Genomic DNA, 7,939 nt, shown 5'->3' on the forward strand with positions numbered 1-7,939 from the left:
CACAAGGGGCCAACACAGAAGCAGAAACAACCAATGGGACACAGCCCAAGCAAAAGATTTGACAAAAATTCACCCAATTTTGAAAACCAACCCAAAGTTTCGAAAATCCCCAATTTTGAAAACCCTAACAAAAATTCTGCATAATCTAAGCAAAAACTTAAAAAGAAATGGTTAACAAACATACCTTGAAGAAGAAAATGCAGAAAAAATGCTTGGATTGAAGGGAAATGAATGGAATAGTGATTTTGGGTTGAGAAAGTTTGAGAGAGGTTGAGCGAGGGAAGTTTGATAGTTTTGAAAAACTGTCACATCAGCTATATAAAAACTGAAAACACGCGTTTTTCGCGGGTTATAGAGGGGCGAGACAGTCGCGAGAAGTGCCACTGAAGCACAAAATTTTCGCGAGAAGCATTAGGTCGCGAAACAGTCGCGAGACAGTCGCGGTAGCTTCTGTCTGAAATTGGAAAAATCCAATTTTAGCCAAACAGCATTTCGCGAGAAGCTGTTGGTCGCGAGACAGTCGCGAAAGTTTCTGTGTGACATGATAAAATAAAAAATTTCCCTCAACTCCTTTTCGCGGGAAGCTCTAAGTCGCGAGCTTCTCGCGAAATTTCCCCTGAACCTGTTTTTGAAGAGACACAAAAAATGCAATTTAATCAAAAACAAAAGACAAGAAAGTATAAAATCACTTTCAAAAACAAATAAAACACTCAAAAATCTTTTTGGGTTTGATCAACAAAGATTAAGCATGTGAAAAACACATTTAATCAAGTACAATCACACAAATGAATAAGGCATTCATTGAACATAGACTTGTGTGTTGTGTGTGGATATCAAAAATGAGATAGTCCTTAGTCCAATGTGAAGCTTCAATGATCAATTCAATCAAGGCATACACAACTAGCCCTAGATTATGTGACCTATCTCAATTATAGAAACATGCATATATGACCTCCCACATGAACTTGATAACAATTCATTGAAGCTTTTCATTTGGCTCCATATTTAACATATCATTTGCAACTTTTGAGCAAAGAGAATCTCATTTAGAGAAAGATGCCTGAAATTTTTGATATTTCATTTGATGAGTTAGCCTTTGGCTTTTTGGGCATCATACATTTTATTTTGGTCGCTTTCCCTTTTTCCTAGTCGAATACTAGTTTGTGCGACAGGCTTTTGCAGCTCTATATCTCTTTTCATTTGGAGATTTACAATTAGAGAGCTCTTTTAAAGCAGAAAATAAAAGTGGGAAGATATATAGGCATGAGTCTATGCATGTCTCAAGATCAACAAAACCATTCACTAATCATTCATGACAAGGTTGAAGATCTATTTACAACAGTCACATAGATTTTAGGATTTCTTCCACAATGATATGAGTGCATGAGAGACAAGCTAAGCTCGTTAAATGCACAAAGCCATAAGTACAAAGGTACAAGGCAAAATATGCTTTGAGACAAAACTCAACAAAGTGATCAAACTTTTTGGATTTTCTATTTTTTATGTGTTTTTGAATTTTTGAACACACCCAAAAACAGAACAAGAGAATAAAGATTAACAAAAACAACCGGTACAAAACACCAACAGTAAAAATAGAGCAATGCATGAAACGATGCAACAGCAAAAGTCCCTAAACATTGAAAGAATTTATGCGTGGACATGTTATAATGCTTATGCATGAGTACCCCTCTTCACCCACACGTCACGTGCGTTTGGGGTGATATCCTTAACGGATTGGGTACGAGAATTTGGACTGTCAAACCTTCTGGTGAAACTCTCCAAGCAAGTGGTGAAGGCACCAATCATTTTCATCACGTCCATCATGCCAGGATCACGATTCTGACTTCTCGGTTGTTCACCACCCCAAGACCTCATGTCATTTCTCCTTCCTCGTGACCGAGGTGCGCTTGAGTTGTTGTCTGATCTCAGCTTTTGACAGTTAGGTCTGGTATGTCCTTGCATTCCGCAGTAGTGACACACATAGTCCGTTCTGGGACCCCGTTGAGATCTTGGGAGAGATCTTCCTCTGGTTTCATGTCTACCTATGGAATGATTTCGGGGCTTATTCACCATCCGTTGCTCACTCACATTCTTCTTCTCAGCCTTAACATTCTCAAGAATGGGCTCTTCTACAATAGGCTCTATGGCCTTTACAAATTTCACTTCTTTGGTGGTTTTGGCTGATGAGCTGCTTCCTCCGGTGTATCCTAACCCGGACTTGTCTGAAAAAGGTTTTTGAGATGAGATAACATCATCTAACTTTTGGGAGGAGACTCTTTCTATCTTGGCATGAGCTTGCACTACCTCTTGCTCAAGAAACCTCACCTTCGTATAGGCTTCAGACAACTCGCCATTTAGTGTCTCAATCTCACACTTAGCCTCTTTATATCTGATCAAGAGACTTCTATAATCTTCCTCAGCTTTCTTCATTTTCCTTACAGCCGCCTTGGCTACTCTGGTATACTCTCCCGACTTCTCAAGTAATAAGGAGTAATTTTCTTGAAGATTAGCTGTATTCTCTTCTTCTTCTTCAGCATCTGATTCTTCCACATTCCCAATAGACTCTGAATCAGAATGCTCACCAAGCTCCTTCACAAGTGCACCCAAATCATCCGATGACTCCACATGAGCAATGGTCATGAATGCGGAGTAGTTTCCCTCTCCGTCACAACTCTCTTCCGAGTCAGAATCAGAGGAGTCTGAATCACTGAGTGTCGTGGCATAAGCTTTGCCTTTTCCCCTCAGAAAATTTGGACACTCCTTCTTTAGATGTCCATGGCCATTGCACTCATAGCATATAATTTCTGAAGAAGGTTGAAACTCCCTCCCTTCTTTCTTTGTAAACTCTTTCCTATCACCTCTTGAAGATGAAAATTTTCCTCTGTTGAATGGTTTCCCACTGTTCTTCATCTTCAGAAATTTGCGGAAGTTTTTCGCAAGAAATGCTACCTCCTTCTCCACCCCATCTTCTTCGGAGGAATCACCCATCCTTTCGGTGATGGTTTTAAGAGCAAGTGATTTACTCATCTTATGGGAAGGCAGTCCCATCTGATATGTTTGGAGAGACCCAACTAATTCTTGAATCTTAATCTCATCCAAATCCTTGCTTTCCTCTATGGCTGTAACTTTTGCTCTAAAACTTTCAGGCAAGGACCTCAATACTTTTCTCACCACCTTAGCATCTTCAATCTTCTCCCCAAGATTGAGTTTAGCAATTACAATTTCATTGAGCTTCCCATAGAATGAATCAAATGGTTCATCATCACCCATCTTGAGCTCTTCAAATTTGGTGGTAAGCATCTGAAGCTTTGTGTCCTTAACTTTCTTTGTACCCTCATAAGTGGTCTCCAAAATCTCCCAAGCTTCCTTAGCAACTGTCATATGAGAGATCCTGTGGAATTCATCAGGTGACACAGCACAAAATATAGCGTTTAAAGCTTTACTATTTGCATTGGCTGCTGCGAGAGCTGCCTTATCCCAATTTGCCTTAGGAGCTTCCGGCTTAGTCCAGCCGAGCTCTACCGCATCCCAAACGGTATCTTCTATAGAGCATAAAAATGCTCTCATTCTGACTTTCCAGAATGCGTAATTGTTCCCATCAAAAAATGGTGGAACATTGAGCGATTGAGATCGGTCCATCTCAAATAGGGTCAAGGATCACACTAAGGTATTTAAACCAAGCAAGTGTACCCGCTCTGATACCAATTGAAAGCTCGAAAACGTGTTGAAAAACACAAGAGCTGTTTAGACCCCCGATTAAAATTACGGCTCGATAGATTTTACACAACTTTAATATAAAGTGCGGAATAGTGTAAAAGCGAGCGGATGAACAATATAGCTACTCTAATCCATAAACTAAACAACACAGCAGTATAATGGAATATAAAAGAGTAGGGAAGAGAGATGCAAACACAGAAAACACCAAGACGTGTTTTCGAAGAGGAAACCGAAGAACTCGGCGAAAAACCTCTCCGCCGCCCTCCAAGCGAAAATCGATCCACTAGACAATCAGTTGGGATACATGAGTAAGCAAGAGACCCTCCAAGCCTAATCTACCCGATGTACCTAAGCCCTCCAAGCTCCTACTCCAACAAGGCTTCTCGGAACCGTGTCTTGTCTTAGTTATCCGGATCCCGCAACAAGCTCCATGTTGCATCTGCCATTCCAGGCTTCTTCCAATGCTTCCCAGCAGCACCAAAACGTCACACAACACTCTCAAAAGGTGTGGTAAGTGTTTGGGCTATCAACCTCTCAATGGTGTGGAAATGGAGAGGGAAGGGTTGAGGAGATACCACAAGCAAGTGTATAGAGAAAGGTGGGGATGACAATCTCTAATTACAAATGTGTTTGGCTAGGGTTTTCTCTCTGAAGCATTCCTCAACATTTGTGGGTAATGGGGGTTTATATAGGATAGGTGCAAAATGTGTGAGTCAGTCAGTACAGGCTGGCAGAACAGCATGTCTCGCGGGTGTCTCGCGGGAAGGCCTTACCCGCGAGATACTCGCGAGAGACAGCTGTCTCCATCTGTCATGACTCTTCGCATTCCAGCATGTGCAGGGCACATGCTTCACTTCGCGGGAAGCTTAGTCGCGAGATACCCGCGAGATTCCATCAGCTTCCAAATTGCTTGAGTCTTCACACACTCTCTATCACACACCCCTTACAACAATTCCCACAACAAATACAGGGTATAAACAATTGATAGTAATTACAATCAAATTTGGCACGGAATAAAAGCCAACAAAACACATAGTTGTAAATCACAACTTTACAAAATGTTTCTAAAAATAGCTCATAAATGCATTGGTTAACATTTCACATAAATAAAAGACTCCGACCAATCCACCATTTCTTGTTGTCGTTAATCCTTGTATGCCTTGCCACTATTTTTTCAAAGTTCAGATCTTGCGAAATCCAACAAAGAACTCACTATAGTTGACGAGATCTTCACCGATCTAATGAGATCTACTGAATCTAGTGAAATTTCTACCTAATATGTCAATATCTCTTCGATGCGCCACCATTAATAAGGAGGAAGGACAGATAGTACACAATATTATTTATATTATAACGAAGTTTAGTCAATTGAATGTCAATGGGGAAAAATATTTTTTTCCCTTTGAGTTTGAGGTGGAGTGTCATTTTCCCTAATATCAAGGGAGTGGAGAGGAGTGTTATTATCCCAAAATTTTATAATATACCTCAACAAATTCAAAGGACCCTATAACATTTAAAATGAAACCTACCCTGTAACATTTTGTAAAATAATTTATGGGTGTAGCATTACTCTTAAAATAAATTTTAAAATATAACTTGACAAATTCAAAGGGCCTTAGAACATTTAAAATCAAACCTACCTGATTCAAAAGAAAAAAAAATAAAAAAATCAAACCTATCCTCCACTCAGGTCATATGCTACATAAAATGAACTATTCACATATTGCATTGATCCCAAAAAATAATGAACCACTGTATATGACCGATTTTTGGCCTATTAGCTTAGAAAATGTGGTAGCTAGAATCATATCAAAGGCTATTGCAAATAGGTTGAAATTGATTTTGTCTAATGTAATATCTAATGCCCAAAGTGCCTTTGTACCTGATAGGCTGATTACTGACAATACCACTATAGCTTTTGAAGTGTTACACAAGATGCGAAATAAGTAGGGTGGAAAAAAGGGACAAATGGTGGTGAAGCTAGATATCAGTAAAGCATATGATAGGGTGGAATGGGGTTTCCTTAGACAAGTGATGCAAAATTTGGGCTTTGATGAGAAATGGGTCCAATTGGCGATGGAGATGGTGTGTACGGCTTCATACTCAATCTTGATAAATGGGGAGCCAAAATGTTTTATCCAACCATCACAGGGTATTAAGCAAGGAGACCCCTTATCACCATACCTTTTCTTACTTTGTGCTAAAGGTCTATCTAGAATGATAAGAAAAGTTGTGGAAATTAGAGAGCTACATGGGGTCTTATCTAGCCCAAATGAAGTGTGTAGATCCCATCTATTGTTTGTTGATGATAGCCTACTATTTTGTGAAGCATAAATAGATGAATGCCAACACCTAATGGACATCTTGGGCCTTTATGAAGCAGCATCTGTTCAAGCAATAAATAGGCAGAAAACATCATTGTTCTTTAGCAGAAATACAAGAGAGGATGTCAAGCAAACGATTCAGCAAATGTTGGGGGCGAGAATTATGATGGATTGTGAAAAATACCTTGGTCTTCCAATGGCATGTGGAGAAACTAAGGTAACTACTTTTAAAGAAATGCAAGAGCGGAATACAAAGTGGGTCATGGGATGGAAGGAAAAATTTATCTCCAAGGCGAGTAGGGAAATATTGATTAAAATTGTTGCACAAGCCATCCCTACATATACTATGAGTCTCTTCAAGCTCTCAAAAGCCCTATGTGACTCTATCAACTCTACAATAGCTAGATATTGGTGGGGGCAAACAAAAAATGAGAGGAAGATACATTAGATAAATTGGAAGAAACTATGTACAACAAAGAAGAAGGGAGGAATGGGATTTCGAGACGTACAATCTTTTAATATAGCTATGTTGGCTAAATAGGTTAGTCCTGTTTAGCCAACATAGCTAAATTTCAAGACAACACTACTATGTCCACACCGAAGACACTGCAAGCTTGGAGATTGCATTCCATATTCCCTCTAGCGATATGGAATGCAAGGAATAAAGCCTACTTTCAAAATTTTCAGCCACAACCTAAAGTGATATATGAAGGGGCCTTCGGGTTGCTTACTACATACCAAACCCTCTCGGCTACTCAAGCTGATGGAAATAAGTACACACGCAACGAAAAATAAACGGATCTACTTCATTCTCAATCCATAACATGCAGTATGTAAATTTCAGAATTTGAGTATAAGAAAGCGTACCTTAAATCGGTGAATTTCAAAAACAAAGATTGAAGCACTTGGGAATACTTTCAATATTCACTCCAATTCCACCAACGCCTAAGAAGTGTGGACTCTCAATTGGTTACAAAAGGAGAATTAAAGAGTGACTTACACTCTCATACACACCATTACAATGATGTTTTTCTCTCTCATAAAATTCTGAACGTTTTTCCTTTTGTATCTAACCAATCATCTAATTGCGCTGGCCTTTTAGGCCTTTCCAATTGGGCTTAAGTGTGTGGCTTAGAGTGGGACCAAAAGGGACCAATAAGACACTAGCTTCAATGGGTCTTGGGCTTTTCTGTCAACTCTTGACAAGTCCAAAGTTACCATTAACTATATTTAATACCACTATATAAATATAGTTGCACTCTAGGCCTTATCTATAAATTATATCCCAAGACTTTATTGAACATGCAAACCCCTTCATAAAATATTCGTAATAATACAAAGTCATAAATATGAACTGCCACTTTGTAGATTACTACATCTTAATTCTTGAGTACCCAGTTTAATCCTCTTAAGTTATTCATCATATATTTATGAAATTCAATTTCACAAATATATACTTTAGTAATTTCTTACCAAAGTAGTTAGGCCTAACTCTCTGAATAACAAACTCATTAAACTTATTTCAAGGGAATATTTTATATCTCCGTTAAGAGACTATGAATTTCATCTTGAAAATATATGTTCCATCAACATTAAATGTGGTTGCCTAACATACTGAAGTTTTGATTGTTACTTTAGATCTCACTCCTGATATATCAAAGCAACCTACACTTCATGATCAAGTCCATTATTCTCTCAGGATTAAGAGTTCATGCAAATATAAGTCATGAGATTTATTATTCATTTGACAATCTTTAGGAGAATAAGAAATCTCACAGCAGTCTAGTTCAATATGTTTTAACTCTTAAAACATATCAACACATCAACTAGAAGTCTTCACTTCCATGATCAAGACAAATCATCGTAGTTGATATGTTATAGTCTTCACAGATGAAATG

Source organism: Quercus suber, unplaced genomic scaffold (genome assembly GCF_002906115.3).
Source record: "Quercus suber isolate HL8 unplaced genomic scaffold, Cork oak 2.0 scaffold_523, whole genome shotgun sequence".
Taxonomy (NCBI): Eukaryota; Viridiplantae; Streptophyta; class Magnoliopsida; order Fagales; family Fagaceae; genus Quercus; species Quercus suber.